This window comes from Amblyomma maculatum, chromosome 1 (genome assembly GCF_055883805.1).
Source record: "Amblyomma maculatum isolate TAMU_Amacu chromosome 1, ASM5588380v1, whole genome shotgun sequence".
NCBI lineage: Eukaryota > Metazoa > Arthropoda > Arachnida > Ixodida > Ixodidae > Amblyomma > Amblyomma maculatum.
The window spans coordinates 95,225,340-95,247,405 of NC_139344.1; positions in this window are offsets into that span (position 1 = coordinate 95,225,340).

Sequence of the window (22,066 nt, forward strand, 5' to 3'; positions counted from 1 at the left end):
TCTAGTGGAGCCTGAATTAGCAACACCCGGAAAAGATAACAATTATGGAACAGGATCTAATAATGATTAGCCTCAAACAAATGCAAGCTCTCTTTTGCTTTCCACCACATTCTCCTAAAGGAAAATTAAAATGAAACATGGGACAGATGTGTGAAAAGGAAATGGAGACTCAAGGCATTACCTGAAGAGAAAAACAGCTCACTCACAACTGATTGATTTCTTGGATGCAGTTCAGTGCTGTAACATGCAAGCTAAAGCATGAGAATTTCGGCATGAAACATGTATAGCTATTGGCAATTGCTATGAGGGAATAGAGCCACGGTAATTAGTGCCCAGGACGGCAATTATTTACAGCTGCAGTTTGCTATGTTGTTACTACATGCTTGTTCCACAGGGCTCTCTTTGTGCTGCTGCTTTATGAAAGCATTGATGTCGGGTGAATGCAATTTATTTTCATTTGAGAAATGTTTGTGCAATAAAATCATTATTTTAATCCTAGAGTTCCTGAAATCAGTACTTCGCATATTGTGTGATGTACTTAAATCAGAAGATGGCTATGACATTAAAACAACTAAAGAAAAAAAAAAGACCATGCAGTGTTATATACCAGGTGTCCCAGCTTTCAGAAAATCGATGTGCCCTAGCCCAGTGAATTAATCCAGCTGCGGGCTGTTGAGAGTTGCCTGGCCTAGGCTGGCGTTTCATTATATAACCTTATAATGATTAAGGCTATATAGTTAACATTTAAATTATTGGCTTCAAGAGCAATTACTATCAATACGCAAGAAGTAAACTGTCTTCCAAAACAGCTGACAGAAATGTTTGCACCAAGGTGCCTTCTATTTTGCATAATTTTTTTTCTCTGTCTTGAACGGCAACAAACCTAATAAATAAAGTGTCTGCATGACAGCACTTCCTCTTCAATGTCCCGAAACGTGGCTCAGACAACAAAATCAGCTTTTGTCAGAAGTGCTCTCCATGGTGAGGCTTTGCATTATGTGGGTGAGAGATATGTGTGAGCAGCTATGGTAGCTCCATTTGGAAGGCAGCTATGGAAATCGTACAATGAAGCAAACATTACGGGTAGCTGTTTTTCAGCACTATCTACAACTTTAGAACTGATGCTTTGCTCCTGGGGCCAATAAATAAGTCACTAATTAGTTTTTACTACCTGCAGAAAAACCATGGCAAATGGAAAGCCACTGGAGACTAGGGCAATCAACTCTGAATAGTTCTCGGTTGGTTTCACTAGCCTAGACCACTCTATCTAATTGAAGGTGTGATTAAATTCAGCTGGAATACTTGGTATGCATGGTTTGCTGGCATCTCTTGGGGTCAGCTTCAAGTGAAACAGTCAAGTGAAAACGGCACTATCTGGCGACCACGTCACCAGAGAGTGCCGTCGACGCCTCAAGACTACTGACGAGCTCCGGGGCAGCAGGACCGGCGTCCGGCAGTCCAGGCAACAACACTGGCAGCGGCAGCAGCAGCAGCAACAACAACTGCAGCAGCTGCAGTGGGAGCCCCAGCAGCAATTGCAACAATTGCAGCAGCAGCAGCGGAACCGGAACCTGAGTCAAGAGCGCCGAACCAGGTGGCTGAGCTCGGAGCGGGACCATGGCCGCTCCTCGAGCCAAGGCCGTAGCATAGTGCAAGATCGCAGCCAGAGCCGATCCATGGAGGACTCTTTCCCGCCGCTAAACCGGTCAATGGCCAAGCTGGAGCAGCAGCAGCAGTCGCAGAAGCAACAACAGAAGAAGGGCGGCGTTAAGGTGAGCTGGGGAGCGGTCCCTCCAAACTCACTGTTTACGCACTCGGATCAAAAGAATATTACGCGTAACTCGGAAGAGGTTAAAGCTCTAAGAGAGGAGAATGCATATCTCCTTAAAAAAGTCAATGACCTCATTAAAGAGATGCAGGCTCAAAGAACAGGGCAGGTACCGTGGCCCCCGATCCCGCCGGCAGAAGTGCAACGACCCCCGTCCGCCTTAGACGTGAGCCCCGGGGAATTAAGAGCTTTCATGCAGCACGTGGAGAATTTCACGGTTCTCATCAAAGAAGAGTTTCGCCAAACTGATGCAAGATTAGATGCTATATATGTCAAAACCAACCTATTAGATCAGAAAGTCACGTTAATAGAGCAAAAAGTTGCGTGGCAGGACCACCTCAAAAGCCAAAATACGCGACGAATAACAAACGAGGCCCGGGACAGGCTCATACAAGAGCGCCGTTTCGTCACTGAAGGCTCCAATCTGAACAACGCCCAAAGCCATGGCTAAACAAACACCACTAGAAATCTGGCAATGGAACTGCAGGGGGTACCGCCAAAAACAGGGATTCCTAATACAGTTTCTACTCACGCAAGACTCCACACCCGATATAATAGCTTTACAGGAAACTAACACGACACCGACACTCAGTGGATATACGTGCTACGATACCGGACGCACGGCAACCCTGGTGAGCAAAAAGTTGGTAACCATAGCCCATGACCCGATTCCCAACACGAAAATTGAACACTTAGTGACGGAAATTATTCCCAAAAAGAAGCACAAGGAAAAGAGTGTCTTTCTCGTAAACCTCTATAGCCCGCCTCGCCAGCGGGACGCGAATTTTCATAAACTCTTTCTAGGGGCCAGCAAACTTGCTAAAAGCAACACGCTGCTAATTGTAGGTGACTTTAACGCTCACGAACAGCAATGGGGATACCCCACAAATAATCAGAAAGGTATAGAGGTCGAGGATGCGGCGGAAGCGATCCAATGTACCCTCCTAACAGACGAAACTCAACCCACGCGCCTTGGCAATTCTGTCTGCCAGGATACGTGTCCGGACTTAACTTTTGCCAGGGGGCGAAACATGCAACGTGGGAGAATCTGCTGGAGAATCTAGGCAGTGACCATTATATCTTGAAGATCACGATAACAGCCACCAACATCAAGCGCAAGCTCGGCACGGCTAAGATCACCAACTGGCCGGCCTTCCGCAAGGCATGCACGAACCTAGAAGGGGGGATTACTTCCATAGATAATTGGTGTCAACAACTCAAAGACATCCAGAAGCAGTACACTCAGGAAGTGGATCGCACCGAGCAAACACCAGAGGTGGACCCTCGGATCCTTAGGCTATGGGAGGCACGCCGAGGGCTCACCAAGCGCTGGAAGAAGCAGCGCCTTAACAGGAAACTCAAGCTGAAGATTGCAGAAGTCACCAAGATAGCGGAGGAGTACGCGGCCTAACTGGCCAGGCAGAGCTGACAACAATTCAGTAGCTCGCTGGACGGCACGGCACCCTCAGCACGGCCAAAACGTGGCGTACACTCAAGACCCTCCTCGGCCCTATCCAAACCAGGGCCGAAAGCGGGAAAGCTATCCGCAGACTCATCCACACCTTCGAGGGTACGAAGAAGGAACTGTTAGATAAAGTAAAAGAGAAATGCTACGGCACGACCTTGCCTGCAGCATACCCGAAACCATACTTGGGAAGACCGAACACCCACCTGGACAGGCCGATCACCAGGGAAGAAGTGTTCGCTGCCATAAAGGTATGCACGCGCAACACGGCGGCGGGTGCAGACAAGATTCATAATGCACTCATACGCAACCTCAGCGACGAGGCAGTCGACCAATTGACAACCTTCCTCAACGGGCACTGGGCCGCAGGAACGGTTCCTGAAGAGTGGAAGCATGCAGAGGTCGTAATGATCCCAAAACCGGGTAAGAAACTCCAGATCGAAAACCTCCGACCTATCTCACTCACCTCCTGCCTAGGCAAGCTCTACGAGCGTGTCGTTACTCGGAGGCTCCAAAATTACATGGAGGATGAAGACCTGTACCCTGTCGTGACGCTGGGGCTACGTCGACCCGGCCTTCACTTGGTAGCGTGCAGAGACTCGGGGTTGAAGTAGGATTGAATCTTCGAAGTTGGTGAAATATGTACAAGCAGGTTTAATGGCACTTTGAGAAACTTATTTACAAGATTATTTACACGAAAAAGAAGGGTACATCAGCAAAATGGCAAGCGTTAAGAGTTCATAGCGAGAAGCGACTGGATGAGCCGTTTACCCAGGGCTCAGAGCGACACTTCGTGCTCTGCAGCGTCCTTAAAACCCCCTATGTCCAGCCCCTCTCTGAAGATGCTGACCAACCAAATCCAGGGCACGCCCCTCAGGTATCGGCATCCAATCGAACACATCACTGCACTGATGGTCTGAAGCACTGACTGGTCCGGCATTCATTCGTTGGGCGTGATCACTTGTTGGCGGGAAAAGCTTGGGAACGGCGAGGAGAGGAGGTACATTTCTATTCTTCAGCAAAGAAACCACAGGCTGGTTCTGACAAGTGGTTTTACTTCTCAGAAACCCGAGTGCACGTGGCGCCGCATCCGCTCCCAGCATTGTCCGTTTTCGACAATTGCAAATCTTTCCTGCATTCCTGGGAAATCACTTAATGGCTGTATGCGTCATGCTCCTTTCTTGTCCTGCACGTCAGCGGACATGTCATTCTGTCGTCTCCTTTGGAAAGTAGGCATTCCTCACTGGACGATAGGGCTTATCGACTGGAAGGGTGAACAAAAGAAAGAAAGCACTTCCTGCATTTCCCGCAGGGGGACGTTTCTTTGTGTTTTTCCAGACGTTCTCTTGGCAGGGTCAATTTGGCATTTGCAGAGTGTCCACAAAGCAAAACAGGCTTACAAAACAGGATTCCTGGAAACAGGCTCACTTAGAGCCATTGGACCATCACCACATATTCACAAAACTTATCCATGCCCACAGGCGAACAATAGAGCGCGCAAATGCGGATGCTTGGTCGTAACAGCCTCCTCCCCCGCCAGAAGAGTCTCGGAGGGCAGCAGTCCCAGCTGCTGCATGAAGAGACGACTTAATGGCCTGCACGTGAACGCTTGAAGCTCGCTGTTGCTTGTCGCGTTGTCTTGATTGTTGTAGGCCAAATTGCTCGAGCTGTCTGAAACTCAACCACATGGCCAAGCAAGCACTCGGCTCCCGTCTGAAGAGACCAGGTTAAAAGAAAACTGCCATCGTTGTTCGAGAAAAGCCCACTCTCAAGACGTTCAGGACCCACGTATGCCTAGAAAACCAAACGTGCTGCTTTACATAGTCACACATATACAAGCGCACGGAAAAAAAAAAAAAAAAAAAAAAAACCTGATTATCAATTTCGATACATGGTGAGGAACATCTCGGACCGCTTAGAAAGAGCGGCTAAGCGCGTCCGCATTCCCATTTAACTTCCCCTTTTTGTATCTTATTTCAAAATTGTACTGCTGTAAAATCAAGCTCCACCTAAGAAGGCGACTGTTCTTCGATGTCGCAGTTTGCAGCCAAGCCAGGGGACAATGGTCCGTCTCTACGGTGAATTTGGCCCCTCCAAGATAGCACTGCAATTTTTGAATGGCCCATACAATGCAAGCGCATTCTTTCTCTGACGCGCAATAAGCCCTCTCTCTAGAACTCAGTTTTCTGCTCAGGTAGAGCACGGGGTGCTCATTACCGTCGTCATCTCTCTGGGAGAGAACAGCACCTAGCCCTCGATCACTGGCATCACACTGGACCGTGAATTCTCGGTCATAGTCTGGAGCTCGCAATACCGGACGGCTAATCAGCACAGCCTTCAGGTTTACGAAGGAGGCTTCCTTTTGTTCGTCCCAGACTACATTTGTCGGTTCTGTCTTGCGGAGAGCGTCGGTCAGAGGGCTAGCCAAAGATGAATAGTGAGGGATGTAGTGGTTGTAGTATCCCGTCAGCCCTAAGAATGCCCGAATTTCCGTCTTCGTGCTCGGCCGCGGGTAGTCTGCTACCGCAGAAATCTTAATCTCGCTGGGTTTCCTGAAACCTTGACCTACATTGTGACCCAAGTAGTCCACGGTCGCCCTTGCCAGGCAACATTTCTCGGCCTTTACGGTTAGTCCAGCTTGACGCAAAAGGCTCAGTACAGCTCTTAGATGTACCATATGGTCCGCCCATGAGTCGGAAAAAACCGCAATGTCGTCTAAATAAGGCACCGCGAATGTTTCACACCCCTTTAAAACCCTATCCATGAGTCGGGAAAAACAAAATGGAGCATTTTTGAGCCCGAAACTCATCATTGTTGGCTGGTAGCTGCCCGTCGGAGTGACGAAAGCCGCGTATCTGCTGGCGCGTTCAGTGAGCGGTACTTGCCAGTATCCTCGAGTAAGGTCCAGCGTAGTCACATATGCCGCTCTACTGACCTGTTCTACTCTCTCCTCAATATTCGGAATAGGATACACTTGATCCCTGGTGAGAGAATTTAGCTTTCGGTAGTCTACCACAGGCCTAGGGTTTTTACCTGGAGCTTCTACTAAGATCATAGGCGAAGCATAATCGCTTTCCGAGGGTTTTATTACTCCCAATTCCAGCATGTGAGTTACTTCCCTATCCAGAATTTCTCTTTGCCTTGGAGAGAATCGGTAGCACCTTGATCGCACTGGCACGTCTGAAGTCAGCTCAATATCGTGCTCAGTCAAATCAATTCTGCCTGGCCTGTCCACGAAGCAGGCCTCAAACTCTGTTATTATTTCGCCCAGATCGGACAGCTGGGATTTCTTTAGTTCTCCTCTCTGCTCCGTCTTTTTTAGAAGCTCCTGAGCGTTGCTTCCTTTTCCGCTGAGGCAAATCAAGTTGTCCCCCATCTCCTCGGGAAGGTTTAACGTTAGATTTACCACGGCTTGCTCCATAGCTAAGTCCTCTCGGGTTCCACTTAAAAGTCTCGGGAGATTACTAGACACCGGCGGCAAGATGTTACTCTCAAGAACGTCCTCATTCCGCGTCTCATCAAGCTCACTTTCAAGTTGACTTATCTGAGATGCCTCGCTCTCAAACTTTTCTGACCCGCTATTTTCCGCATCTACCACTGTTTTAACTGCCGTTTCCTCCGCTGTGGATTCTTCTGGAATGAGCAGTGTAGCTAGTTCTCGCGCCTTTGAACGTGTTAAGGCTTGCACAACTCTGTCTCCGAAAAGGATGCCCCTCTTTCGCAGTAGCATGTCCGATTTGTTGGAGAACAAATACGGATAGCACTTAGGAAGCTTTCCTGAAACGGCAGCCTCGGTTGTTAATTCGCCGAAAGGGCCCTCGATGACCACGTTCGCGATCGGCAAGCACACACTCTGTTCCTCCACTACCTGGCGGATCCATGCACACTGTCCTGTATAGTCGGAAGGCGACACATACGCCGGGTGGACAACATCCATCGTTGCGGCCGAATCGCGCAGTACCTTGCATGGCTTCCCGTTGACTACTAGGTCATGCATGTAAGGTTCCAAAAGCTGCCTATTTTCATCGCAGTCACTGACATACGAGAAAGCAAACTTTTCTTTCCGGCAGTTGACGGCAATGTGACCCTGCTCATTACACCTAAAGCATGTGAGCGGCTTCCTAGCCCCAAGCTTGTTCTTTGTGTTCTGCGCGTTGGTCACTTCCCCACTTTTCTCACTGCCGTCCTTTCTAGGGCGTTTGCCTGAAGAAGCCTTCCTTTCTTCGTTTGCAAATCTAGTAAAGTGCCTTTTCTGACGGTTATTCACACTGAACTTGGGATTGCGGGGCCTATCCACTGCTGGGTTGCTGAATTGTCGGCGCGAAGCATACTCCTCAATAAGTTCGGCAGCTTCAGTTGCCGACTTAATTTCGCCTCGGTCCTGTAACCAATTTCTTTCTTTTTCTGGGAGGCAGTTATAAAACTGCTCCAAAAGAATTCGCTCGACTACAGCGTCCCTATCACTGTAGGAATCTGTGCTCTTTAGCCACTCGCCCAAATTTACTCTTAAATTGTACAGGAATTCAGGGTAACTCTCGTCCCTGGACTTAGTAGCGTTCCGAAAACGTTGTCTGAACGCCTCGGCGCTAAGTCTATACTTTCTCAGAAGGCAAGCTTTGACCTTCTCGTAGTTGTCCGCGTCCTCCTTGCTTAGCCGCGCGACAACCTCCGCTGCCTCGCAGGGCAGAACCGTCAATAATCTCTGAGACCACGTGTCTCGCTGGAAGGACAGTTTTTCGCAGGTTCGCTCAAAGTTAGCCAAATACAGACCGATATCCCCTGATATCACATATGGCTGCATGTACTTTGACATCTTGAAATCTGCCTCCTTGTTGAGAAGAGGTACCGCTAGCTGGGGAGAATTGCCCGACCTCTTGCTCAACTCTAGTTCTAATTTCCGGAGCTCAATTTCTTGGTCCAGCTTTTTTTCTTCTCTTTCACGCTTCTTTTCCTCTTTTTCCCACTCACGTTCGCGCTCCTTTTCCTCTTTTTCCCGCTCTTTCTGCTGTCTGAGCTGCTCCTTTTTTTGACCGATGAGGTTCCATGCTTCACTGAGCTCCTCATCATCGGTTCCCAGATCAGTGATTGCCTTTATAATCAAGGGTTTTCGTGCCAAACCACTTGTATCAATTCCCAATTCCTCACACAACAGCAACAGGTCCGGTTTCTGCAGCTTTTGTAGGTCCATGATCGCTCCGAGTGTCGGCTACTTCCAAAACAACTGTGCAAACTACCAAACCTAAAGGCGTTTCCACACTCTCTTTACCAGTTCTAAAATCTAACCCTGTTCTAGAACCTGGTCCACATCAGAAGAAAAGCCAAGCACTCACCCACACATGCGATCGATGTTCCGAGCTGCTCTCTTGTTGGCCGATTGTTGCTCCTGCTTGTTGCTTGAGACGCCACCTCCGATCACCAGATGTTGTGGCTTGTAGATTCTGATCCACCTCGAATCACCAGATGTTGTAGCTTGTAGATCCAGATCCCACCTCCAGTCATCAGATGTTGTGGCTTGTAGATTCAGATCCCAACGCTGGACACCAGTTGTCGTGACGCTGGGGCTACGTCGACCCGGCCTTCACTTGGTAGCGTGCAGAGACTCGGGGTTGAAGTAGGATTGAATCTTCGAAGTTGGTGAAATATGTACAAGCAGGTTTAATGGCACTTTGAGAAACTTATTTACAAGATTATTTACACGAAAAAGAAGGGTACATCAGCAAAATGGCAAGCGTTAAGAGTTCATAGCGAGAAGCGACTGGATGAGCCGTTTACCCAGGGCTCAGAGCGACATTTCGTGCTCTGCAGCGTCCTTAAAACCCCCTATGTCCAGCCCCTCTCTGAAGATGCTGACCAACCAAATCCAGGGCACGCCCCTCAGGTATCGGCATCCAATCGAACACATCACTGCACTGATGGTCTGAAGCACTGACTGGTCCGGCATTCATTCGTTGGGCGTGATCACTTGTTGGCGGGAAAAGCTTGGGAACGGCGAGGAGAGGAGGTACATTTCTATTCTTCAGCAAAGAAACCACAGGCTGGTTCTGACAAGTGGTTTTACTTCTCAGAAACCCGAGTGCACGTGGCGCCGCATCCGCTCCCAGCATTGTCCGTTTTCGACAATTGCAAATCTTTCCTGCATTCCTGGGAAATCACTTAATGGCTGTATGCGTCATGCTCCTTTCTTGTCCTGCACGTCAGCGGACATGCCATTCTGTCGTCTCCTTTGGAAAGTAGGCATTCCTCACTGGACGATAGGGCTTATCGACTGGAAGGGTGAACAAAAGAAAGAAAGCACTTCCTGCATTTCCCGCAGGGGGACGTTTCTTTGTGTTTTTCCAGACGTTCTCTTGGCAGGGTCAATTTGGCATTTGCAGAGTGTCCACAAAGCAAAACAGGCTTACAAAACAGGATTCCTGGAAACAGGCTCACTTAGAGCCATTGGACCATCACCACATATTCACAAAACTTATCCATGCCCACAGGCGAACAATAGAGCGCGCAAATGCGGATGCTTGGTCGTAACAACCCCCACAGCATGTTCGGCTTCCGAGCTCACCTCTCCACCCAGGACGTCCTCATACAACTCAAAGAGGAAGTCCTCACCAATGTCCCGAGCGCTGGCGAGAATGCGGTCATGGCCCTTGATATTAAAGGGGCCTTTGACAACGTTAGCCACGCCGCTGTAATGGAAGGACTCGACAACCTCCACTGTGGAGAGAAGATTCACAGCTACGTGAATGCCTTTCTCTCCAACCGAACTGCAAGGGTTGGGCTCGGAGACCTTCGCAGCGATAAGTTCTCGACCCCCAACAAAGGCACACCTCAAGGGTCCGTCATCTCGCCACTACTTTTCAACGTGGCTATGATCGGACTCGCTAGACAACTTGAGAAGATCGAAGGCATACAGCACGCCATGTACGCTGACGGCTTAGCGGTTAGGGTTACCTCCGGGTCGCTCGGCCAGAAAGAAGAACGACTGCAAGCAGCGGCTACCTGAGTAGAAGAATATGTCCGTGCACGAGGTCTCGCCTGCTCCACAGAAAAATCCGAACTCTTGCGAGTTCACAAAGGGAAACACAAAGAAGGGACCCTCAATGTCTCCCTCGAAGGACAGCTACTTCCCGAACGAGACAAGATACGAGTCTTAGGCATGTGGCTTCAGAACAATCAGCGATGCGGCCATACGCTCGGCCTTCTCAAGCAATCGACCACTCAGGTCGCCAGGATGATCACGCGTGTGCCGCAGAAGCGGAGCGGTATGCGAGAGGGGGTACCCTGCGCCTGGTTCAGAGCCTGGTACTGTCGCGTAGGCTACGCCCTCCCGTATTTCAACCTCAACAAAGGAAAAGTGGAAGTGCAGATATCATCATCCGCAAAGCTTACAAGACAGCCCTGCACCTACAAATCAACACGTCTAACGCAAAACTACTAGCTCTTGGCGTTCACAACACCTTCGAAGAGATCAAAGAAGCCCAACTGGTCACGCAGATAGCCAGGCTCCAGCAGACTCCTACGGGGCGCTCGCTTCTTAGGCGACTGGGGCTAGGTGCAACTGCGGAAATCGAGAATCGTACTGCGAGCATACCGGACGCAATTCGCCAGACGCTAAAGGTTAGCTCCCTTCCCCGGAACATGGACCCCAACTTGCATGTGGCCCGTAGAGCAGCCCAGGCGAAGTATGTACAACTAAATTTAGCTACAAGATCCACAACGGTATACACGGACGCGGCTCCGTATACAGGAAGCTCACATAATAGCGCAGTGGCGGTAGCTATTGATTCCAACCTAAAGGAACTAGCTAGCGCCTCAGTCAGGGAATGCACGGTAACCGAAGGGGAGGAGCTGGCCGTTGCTCTTGCGGTGGTAGCCGGGTATCGAAGCAACACGTCCCTTACCATTCTTACAGATTCTAGAGAAGCGTGCCGTAACTACATGAACGGCCGCATAGGTCGCGCCGCGCTCAGGCTCCTCCAGAGCGCGACCTCATCAGAAGTCAAACACAACATCTACTGGGTGCCAGGACACACAGACATAGCGGGGAACGAACGCACCGATCAGGTAGCTCTAGGGTACACGAGCCGAGCTTCCTCCCAATCGGACGATCTACCCGAGCGAGTCGGCCCTACGTACTCAGACATTCTGAACTACTAAAAGGGGGTACGGATCCGCTATCCGCCGCCTCATCGGGATCTAAAACAACAAGAGGCAGTGTACTGGCGAAGACTGCATACAGGAACATTCCTTAACCTGCATATCCTAAGCAAAATTTACCCGTCACAATATCGGGGCACCTGCCCATGGTGTGGTAGCAACCCTTCGTTATACCACATCACGTGGCAATGTAGAAATAACGACAGCTTTCGTAAAGACCCGAGTGCGGAACAGTGGGAGAGCCGGCTCTCCAGCGGCGATCTGGATTGCCAACTAGGTCTAATCCAGCACGCCCAGCGAGCAGCGAAGCTCAGCGGAGCCCTGGAATAGGGGCACCGACCCTGTGAGAAGACGGAAGATGGAACTCTTCTGCTACTAGCACGAGACCCCCCTAGAGAAACTAACATATTTCCTATCCTATCCTATCAAGTGAAACAGTCATGACGCAGCTATGGTCCTAACTGATATGATGGAAGCTGTCCTGTAGTCTTTTATCAGATGCTTTGTATTGGAAGGGGGTGCATGCTTCTGGGATCATGATGAGAATAAGCAGCATTTTGAGGCCAATGGTTTGATTTGGTTTGTGGGGTTTAACATCCCAAAGCAACTCGGGCTATGAGAGACGCCGTAGAGGAGGACTCCGGAAATTTAGACCACCTGGGGTTCTTTAACGTGCACTGATATCGCACAGCACATGGGTGCCTTCTTCTCCGCCTCCGTCCAACAGCGGCCGCCAAGGCCGGGATTTGATCCCGCATTTTTGGGAACAGCAGTCGAGCGCCGTAACCACTGCGCCATCCCAGCGGGGACTTTGAGGCCAATGTATATGAGATGGCTAACTATAATGTGAATTACAGGTACACATACACACTGCTTCCCGTACTTTCTGCTGTCGTGACTGAGTAAATTCTAAAGGGCTTGTCCCAGTGCACTGTAGGGATAGCTTGTGGGAAAGAAAAGAGGAAACTGCATGAAGAAACAAGGAGAACAAGAATTGCTACATAGTGCAATTGCATTTCTTCTTTCCTACTGTCCTTGTCCTTTAGCAGCGTTTTTGCCAGCTCCACAAGACCCATTTTAATGTGTTGTGTAAAAGTTTTAAGAGCAAGTTATGCCGACATATTTTCCACTGAACAAATTTTTGTTCCATGAAACAGTGTTGTAAATATCTTGCACACTTTCCAAAGAAAAATGTCCTTCTTGAGTACCACATTTTAAAAACACACAGCCTGGCTGTTTGTGTCATTACCGTAACTAAAAAAGAAATAAGTTCACATATAAAGCTACGCCTCGTTAAAATGTATTTTTGTGACGCCTGTATTTTCCTTTAATAAGCACAGCAATGCTTGCAAAACTGCCACTGTGGAACCGAAGTTTATATTATAGTGTGTGAGGGCTTTTAAGGCTCTTTGTATTTGCGTAGGAAAGTAAAACAGACTGAATTACATGGCTGCTACTCTGTGAAACTGCCATCATACCGTTTATTGCACTGTGTACAATATTTTTGTGAATTCATGAATTGTGAAGCACACTGAGACCTTCAGCTCACACACTCTGCTTCTCAAATCACTTTTTATTATGTTAAAATAGTTAGCAGTAAATCACCACTGCAAGGCTTGGCAGCTCATTTGCTAGTCATTGCACAAAATGAATTAAGCTGCCCGCTTAGATTGTAACCATTCTGTTATACCCTATTCCTGCAAAGCTAAGGTAACACTCTGCATAGGTGCAAAGCAGAGTAGTGAATCTGTGAATGCAAACAGCAAATCCAGTCCAAGCAGAAAAGGAATGAATTTAGATTAAGTTACATGTGACCTCAGTGTCAACAAGTCAGGTGTTACATACATGCCTCTGAGCTTTCATAGTGGATCAACATCAGCATTATAGAACCAATACCCATGTGATAATGCTTAACACACGATGAAAGGATAAGGTAATTAATCTGCAAATGTGGTATGAGACCATGCACAGTGGTGGCCATACAGCAAATGTAAACTGATATGTGAGAAAACCCAGCTGATCACTTTGCAAGGTGCAAAAAAGTTTAGGCGAGCAGCAAATGTAACAAGGACTAAAAACATCTGTAATGCATCCTACATTATTGTAAGGTTCACACACGTACATCATCGATATCACTCAGTAGGCAAGTATCCATGGACGTCACAGCAAAATGAAAGCAGAAAATAGACACGGACATGAGCATCGACAACATTTGATTTTGATGGCATCGGAAATATCTCAATTGGTACCCCTTAACAAAGAAACGCAGCTGAATAGCTACTCAATACCAATGAAACTGAGTTGACATGCAGTCTGGCGAGAGTAGAGCTGTCAAAGCAACAAGTATGGGATGCAGTGTGTGCAACTCCTTAACAGCATCATGTCAGTATAAAACCTATATACATACATCATTTGTCTAAGCAGTTGTCCAATGAACTTAACTCACCCAAGTTATGCAGGAAGAAAGCAGACTGTAATCACAATAATTTCTTCAATTGTTTTCTTTCTTTTTAACCAAATATGTTTTCATGCTCAACATGCCTTAGGTACACCAAAGTGTCCATATCATGAGGCACAGTTGCATATGGTGTGCCTTTTTTTAATAAGCAGAACCTCCCGCCATACTATACTTTTTTTTTTGGCATCGCGTCTAATTAATGTTTTTTTTTAAAATACCTGATGTGGTGATAAAGCGTTTAGGCCATCACATACAGAAGTGTTCAGTCGACCGATTCATCGCAAAGATACTTATTGCAGACATAGGTGCACATAGCTAGCAGGAAATAAAAATAAACAGGAAGGTACTCTCAAAGTGACAGCTGCCGTGAAAGTATACGATATTTTCACAGTTTGCACAGTACCGTCGAGTACCCATATCAGCTTAAAGAACCGCGGAATAGTGGCATATCAGTAGCCCGAAAGCCGTGCAGCTAACGTCGTCGAAAGGCTCGGCGCTCGAACGGGAAGGGCTCGGCAAGCGCAGCACATCCACGGACAGCGATCAATAAGGTGATCAACACGTCGCGGAAACAACGTCGTGTGCTCGTTTCTGTTGCGGTCACTGCGACCAGCGGAAGGGGTACCAGGCTAGCTGTCACCAAGTTAATTTCAGCATTAGGAAAACACAGTGTGAAGAACTTTGCAAACATGGACAGTCCTCTTCCTTGCTAGTATGCAGTCGCTCAAGTCGTAAACACTTTCGCAACACATGCACGGGCACTTTTCGATGCGCTGAGGAGCCGATTCGTGCGCATGAAAATCACCGTGGACTACTGTTGCTGGCCGGTACGTCGGCCGTGAAGATCCTCGCGGCTAGCGATAATCACAAACACATCGTGACACCGGTGCGACCTAGTACACTTCGCCGGTTGGAAGATCACTGTCTTCAGCTCAGCGCAGATAACAGTGGCGCATATGATCCGACTTGAGGGGAAATCACAGTCGATAGGAACACTAGTATTAGCAATGCGAGCTAAGTATATTGGTTTTTGCGGCAAAGCAACAACTACCATCTATGCTTCGCTCGTCGCTTCGCTTCGCACCGCTGGCGGCCATGTTGCCCTGCCAAGATCGAGGAGGAGGAGCCGGAGACGTCGCCTACAGCGCAACCAATAGCTGCAATCCGGTCGCCTTGCTGATCAGCACGTGCAGGCAAATAAAAAATAATTGGTTCACAGAAAGGGAAAGGCACAGTAACTGTCACACTTGCTCTGTGGACACCCGGACCGCGCCGTAAGGGTAGGGAGGAAGGTGGGAATTAAAGTAGAAAGAGAGAAAGAGGAGCCGGTTGTGGAGGGCTACGGAGTTATTTCGACCACCTGGGGATCTTTAACGTGCGCTGACATCGCACAGCAAATAATTTAACGTGCTTTGGGGCCTCCAGTTGTGGCTCTATTTTTTACTCTGCAACTCTGATACAAGTGATTACAATTACCATTGCCACTGAGGCGGCTAGTACAATAACAGCAGTCTCTTAAATCCAGAGAATGCTCAATTCAAAACTTCAAAACTGCTAGATGGGTAGGTGTGCCGACCGGCGGGGGTAACGCGTGCCTTTTCTTCATGACGCCGCAGTGGCGCCACCAGCGAAAGCCCGGTTCATGACCGTTTCCTCCGGCCGTCGCCACGCATGACAGAAAGCGACTCGCTTCACTTTTTTCCAAGTGCAAATGAGTTTATTGCAAACAAGCTGTCTTACGGGAATAGGGAAGGGATGTAAACATATTACAAAGGCAGGGGAGCCGAGTTTAAGGCTGTTTTTTTACGTACAGCGTGTTTGCTGCGTTCCCGATTTTTCAGGCAAGCAACTCCAAACACTGTTATGTCACTTCCTCGTTCTTAATTTTTTTTCCATTAAATGTTCCACGCCATCACAAGGCAACGCGAATATATATTAACACAGTGCTCAGCTGTGATTTATGCGTGTGCATGGGCGTAAGCAGACCTTGCGAATAAATAAAATAAAACGAGTGCATAAGCTTGTATTGCAAAACGGTATCTTCTAGCTGAACTTTTGAAAGTGCAATAAACGACATGCACACATTAGTGTTTGTGAGTCAGTGAAGTAACACACCCCAAAATCATGCCTATGCGTTCAAAGCACGCGTCTCAATTTCAGGTGTTTTCTTTCTTTTTTTTTCGCGCGTTTTCACGGGCCAGGTTCTTGCTCTTGACCAAGAAATGGAGGCGCATGATAGAGTAAAACTTGACGACGCTGTTAGTGATCTCAATCTTATGCTCCTCACAACCGATCATAGGCGGAGGTTTGAGCTGCAGAAAAGAGGCGAAGTCTGCGAGACTTTCTCGCCTCAGTTCAGTGACTGTGAAGCAGTGACTGAAGGTCTCCTCGAGAGATGTCACGAGACTGTTCAAAGCATCAGATGGGAATAATAAGTTCCCCATGCTTACGTGGGCTGTGAGAGCGGCCACAGGCGGAAGGGGAGCTTCTGGCGATGCCAGCAAAACAGTGGCACAATCGGCACATTTAGTCCTTGAAAGAAACTTTCGCGCCACGTATCCTGCCAAATAGAAAATCAGCCGCGAATCACTTTTTCCTACCGCCAGGCTGCTGTGGTCGTTTTCAAGCTGGCAAGCGCTGAGTATTTCGTGTGCCGCCTGCACATTCCCTATGCCCAGTAAGTCGTCCACATACCTCTGCTGGGTCTCTGCTTTTGCTATGACATCATCGGCGTCAAGCAAGCTGCTTAGTAGACCGGGTGAAACATTCCCATGATCAGGTGACTTGGCCAAGTTCATGAACTCCAGAGTGTTTATGGAGATCAAGAACTGAACGGGGGTTGGATGGTCGTTACTTCCTGTCATTTGTCGCAAAACCCCAAACAGTTGCTCCAAGATGCCTTGGCTTAGTCTGGCGGTCATTTAGTACCTGTAGCCTATTTTGGACGACAGATAATCCAAGAGGGAAAGAGTGCTCGACAGCGTGACTCCCTGATAAGAATCCCTCCTTCTGAGCACAGCGTTGCCACTCATCAAGATAGGGGAGGAAGTCACGAAGTCGCCGAGTTTTCGCAGAGTTCGGGCGGAGGGCGGCAGCTGGAAATCTTGAAGTCATGATGCTGACGATCTCCTGCATCAATTTGACAAGTTCATCGGTCGCGTGAACTGAACCGTGGTTGTGCTCAATCTGCTGTCTATACGTGAAAAGACCACGCCGGACATCATCAGAGAACAAGCGAAACGCATAATTTACGCGCATCTTCTCGAATGTGTCGGGCCTTACAACAGCTTTGTGCACCCTGGGCATTGCCTTCAAGCCGACATGGCTACGTTGATCTAGCTGCCATGCGGCATCAACGTGACTGGATGCCACGCCCTGAGGAGTTGTTAAAGGGTGCTGGAGCAAGCTGTTTCTTACATTCTTCAACAAATGGGGAAAATCGGAGACGAAGTGCAAGGAGCGGTTCTTGTCTACAGGGTGCGGCGACTTGCAGACAACTTGTCCTGCTTTCCCAGAAATTCCAAAAATACGCCACATGGAACGATTCCAGCTAGCAGCGTCTGTTGTTATGAAATCCACAAAAAGTGAGGCGTTTTCTGCCATTATCACACCCTCCACCGTAATTTTTGCTAGCACATCAGCTTTCACGTTCCCCTTCGAGGCGAAAACGCCAAGCACCTGGTGCCACTTTCCCGTGAATGGTTGGAAGAGAACAACTAGGGCGTGATCCGCCAATTCTGAGCTGGAGCTAGATGAAAATTTTTCGACGTCCACCAAACCGTTCACTTTCCCGTAGTGACTGACTTACAGGTTCTCGGAAAGTTTAATTTCATCCATCATAATGCCGCCATGACGTTGCTGCTCCGTCATGCATATGCATTTTTCCTTCAAGGCAGCAAACACCCGCTTGTTGAAGCCGAATCCGCTTCGAAATCCGCGCAGGTACCGTTGGAGACACGTTCTGCCGGGTAGCAGCATGATCATCTCCTTGCGCAGGTGCTCATAAAGCCGTTTGCTCCTCATCCGCATTATCAAGCATTCGAGTAGCCACTCGCGCTGGTGCTTAAAACCCTTCGTGCTTTTCCGCTTTGAAGCATTTAAACAAGCCATGACTTGTGACTGTTGTCTTACTGGCAAATTTTCTATTCTTGACATGAGCGCGCAGCTTTCTAGTTTTGAGTTCTTCTTCCTCATCTCTTCCAGTTTTGTCTCAAGAGTAAACATATTTCGCTTCAGTCTCTTGAACTTTGCGGTTACAAGCTTTCTCTTCTTTTCGCGCTCCCTCGACCTCTGGTCCTTTGTTCTTTTGTACGACAGCTGATTTAGGAGCAACTTTTTTGCGTATCGGCAATGCAAACAGGAGTCTCCTTGACTTGTGGCGATGCCGACGCATTTAGAGCTGAATGTTGTGTTTCCGTGGATTCTTATATTCTTGGATTATCGCGAGGACGGTGTCAAGTCGGTCATTGCATTTTATACCCTGACATGGAATCATGGCATCCACGTCAGCCAAAAGGTCCCCAACCTGCACGAGTTTCCAAATCCAGCTTTTGTGTTACGGCGCCTTGCACGGACACGGTGGCTCGCAGTTTTGACGCACAGTGCTCCAGGAGTATTACTTTCACCAGAACGATGCTCTGTCCGCTTTTTCTGCAAGTCGAGAACGCAGAGGCGCCAGAATCTTCAATAGAGTGATGTGTCCAGCCGCTGTGGGATACCGTGCAGGTAGTGAAGTCAATGTGAACCGGACGAGGTGACACTTCGGTTACAGACGTAGAGATACCTTCACTGGAGCTTGAAGGTACTGGATCGTCCGGCACTGTCTCAAGGTCGTGGCTGTCATTTCTGGCAGCCTTGGTTGGGCGGCAGCCTGTGGAATTCTTCGTCTTTCGTTTCGCGGTCACCTTTCTTGACAGGTAAGCAGGAGCATCGGGCAAGGCAGAAGGCACGGCATCTTTCGTCAATCGTGGGTGAGAACGTGGGAGGCTAACAACGTTGCCTTCTATCATATATTTGTAATCCCGTTCGATACACTCTTGGTCAAAATGCCGCTCACACACAACGGAGTGTGGCTGCAACCTCTTGTCGGCACGATGAAGAGCAAGCTCCCACCTTTTGAACAGTTCGGGATCCCGCGGCGCCGAAAACAGCGAGACTTTCAGTCCTTTTCTCGATGACTTGTAGCCGGATTTGCAGAAGGGTGCGAAACAAGTTGTGTCCTTTTTGGTCTTCACTCCGATCACTTCTCACAAAAAGCGCAGCGCCTGCTCCGCTACGGCGCTTGCATGTGGACGATGACAGACAGCAAACAGACGAGAAAACAGGTAGCTAGTGTCGTCTGTTTATTGTTTCAATGCCAGACCGCAAAAGTCTCAGTTTCAGCTACTATTTTGAGTGATGACGCAAGTAATAAGTAATGTTTTTAAACAAAAATGAGGTTAACAAAACGCGCGATGCGATTGCGACAAGTAGCAGACGATCCGCCGGTGACCACCGGGCGGAGAACAGCAGCGCCAGTTTCGTCGTCATGAAGCGGAGGCACGCGGAACTACGCTTTGTGCCCTGCCGGTCGGCACACCTACCCATCTAGCCACCGTAGGACTCCGTTTGCAACGCCGTCCAACCAGAGCTCGGATTTCACCGACGCAGTGCCATGATTAGCCGTAGGCCCTCTCTCTCTTTTTCTTTCCCTCTCTCCGATGTTCCGTTGTGCGTGCCATGGTTGCCAGTAAAGCTGCAATGACGTCACGTGAATAAGCTCTATACTGTCATGGGCATGGTTGCTCTCCCTTTCTCTCTCTCTCGCTCGACCAGCGCGACACAGCTTTTCTCCTTTTCCTACACTGGGGTTGCGGCGGCCAACGTTGTTCTAGTAATGTTGGCGGCGGCGGCGGCGGCAGCAGCTGTGTCCCTCTCTGGCTCTCGCGCGTGCGCAGCTTGGTCGGCGCAGAGGACACGCGAAACTCCTTCCAACCCACGTAGTGTAGCTCACGTACGCTACAAAACAAGCACTAATAAAATAACAAAACATCATAATTAGTGGAGTAAATGAACCAAATAAAACAGAAATATCAAGAAATATAAAATAAAAAATATGAAAGATGGAGTAATAAAATGAAAAATACAAATAAAAACACTAAAATATTGTACACTAAAACTTACAAAAACGTCGCAGCTGCGTTTCGGTGGAGGCGAAATGCAGAGGCGTGTCTGTGCTGTGCGGTCGCTTCACGTTAAAGACGTGGGCGAAAAAAGGTGGGCGAAGTTAGTAGACCTCCACTGCGGCTCCTCTTTCTTTCGATTTTCACTCTCACCTTTTTGTCTTTCCTTACGGCGTTGTCACATTCCCAAATAAACAAGTGGGACAGGTACAGCGCCTTTCCATTCCTGTACACTGAGCTAAATTCGAATTAAACTGTGCTTAATTCGCACTTTTAATTAGATTTAACCTTAGCTGAAAGCCTGATAATTTTTGACTTCGCAACGCCGATTCTTTTGGGTTCCCTGACACGGCTAGCATAATACCAGCAGTCTCTGAAATCGTGAGAAAATCCAGTATAAGCGTTCACAGAGCCAGTTAGTATGCCTCTTGGCGCCTGCATTCCATGACGCAAAGCGCGCACTGACGCGAAAGGATGTATGCAGTTGCGGTCTATGTTGGTGAAATTTTACATTCACCGCTGCGCCCAAGATTCCATGATCGAATCCTGACCGTGTTAACGCGACATTGTAACGGCCCCATGGCACAGAAAAGTCGGTGTCGGCATTCTGGTTGTAACACGAAAATCAGAACTAATAACAATACGGAAAGGCGCATATTATCTGTCAAAATTGTTTCTGTAGACACCTCAACCGCTCCGCAAGGGAAGGGAGGAACGGGGAAGTGAAAGCGAAAAGAGAGAAAGGGTGTAATTTCGATCCCCTGACGACCTTTAACGGGCCCTGACTTCGCACAACACACGGACGCCTCTTCGCTTCGCCTCCTTCGAAACGCAGACGCCGGCGGTCGGGATGGAACCCGGTAGCACTGCAACGAGCGCCGATAAGAGGGAAACGATGAAAGGGATATGATATGAGAGGAATGGCAGGCTTTATCCATTTGCTTTTTAACAAAATCAAATGTGCAATACGTGTAGATTTTATGCAAATGATTTAAATTGTTTTGGGGCCCCTTGTTGTGGCTCTATTTTTGACTCGGCAACACTGATACAAGTGATTGCAATTACCATTGCCACTAAGGCGGCGGCTAGTACAGTAACAGCAGTCTCTTAAATCCAGAGAATGCTCAATTCAAAACTGCTCACGGAGCCTGTTCGTATCCTTGTTGGCGCCTCCATGCCATGGCACAAAACGCTCGTTGATGCAAAAGTTTGTAAGGACTTGTAACCTATTTTGGTCAAATTTTGCTTTCAAGAAGGTCAAAACTTTTACTACAGCGTGATGTTTCTGCCACAACGCATGGCTTTTACTATCGGTTGCTTATTATAATAAGTTTCAAAAACGATCAACATTGGCTCAACCACCAGGATCTCCTATTCTCCGGACACAGCGAAGCCTCGGTGTTGTGACTTGGGAGACTTTCAAGAAATATATACCAGTGACTCGGATGAGGAAAGCCATGGTTTGCAGAGAAAGTAACTAAAATACATCAAACACAGCTTTTTAATGCAAATAATGATTATGGCTGTTTCTGGAGCTCCTCATAGTTGTGAATCTATTTTAGTGCGAATGCACAATTTCACCAGGTAAAACCGAGCCTTCAGGATGTGCTTGACAGATGCTCCCTCTTTCCTAGCCTGTAAACGAATGATTATTGTATTATTGTATTATTCACGTGTCCGCAGAAGTGACGGATACGTGGCCTTTCTTTTCCTCCACTACGGCAACTCTTTCTCTCTATCCGCTTTCACTCCCACCTTCCTCCCTTCCCTTGCGGTGTGGCTCAGGTGTCCACAAAATAAGTGTGACAGATTCTGCCCGTTTTCTTTCCTGTGAAGGAAGTATTAGTAGGGTATATAAAAATGACAATGTTGAAGGTAATTAATAAAAATTGGCAGTGGCTTAGCTCTGCTCTGCCAGGATATATGTAGGCGTGAGCTTGCTCTCGCTTTGTCTCTCTCTTTCTCTCGACAAACTCGGGTACATCTTTAAGAGTGGAAAGCGC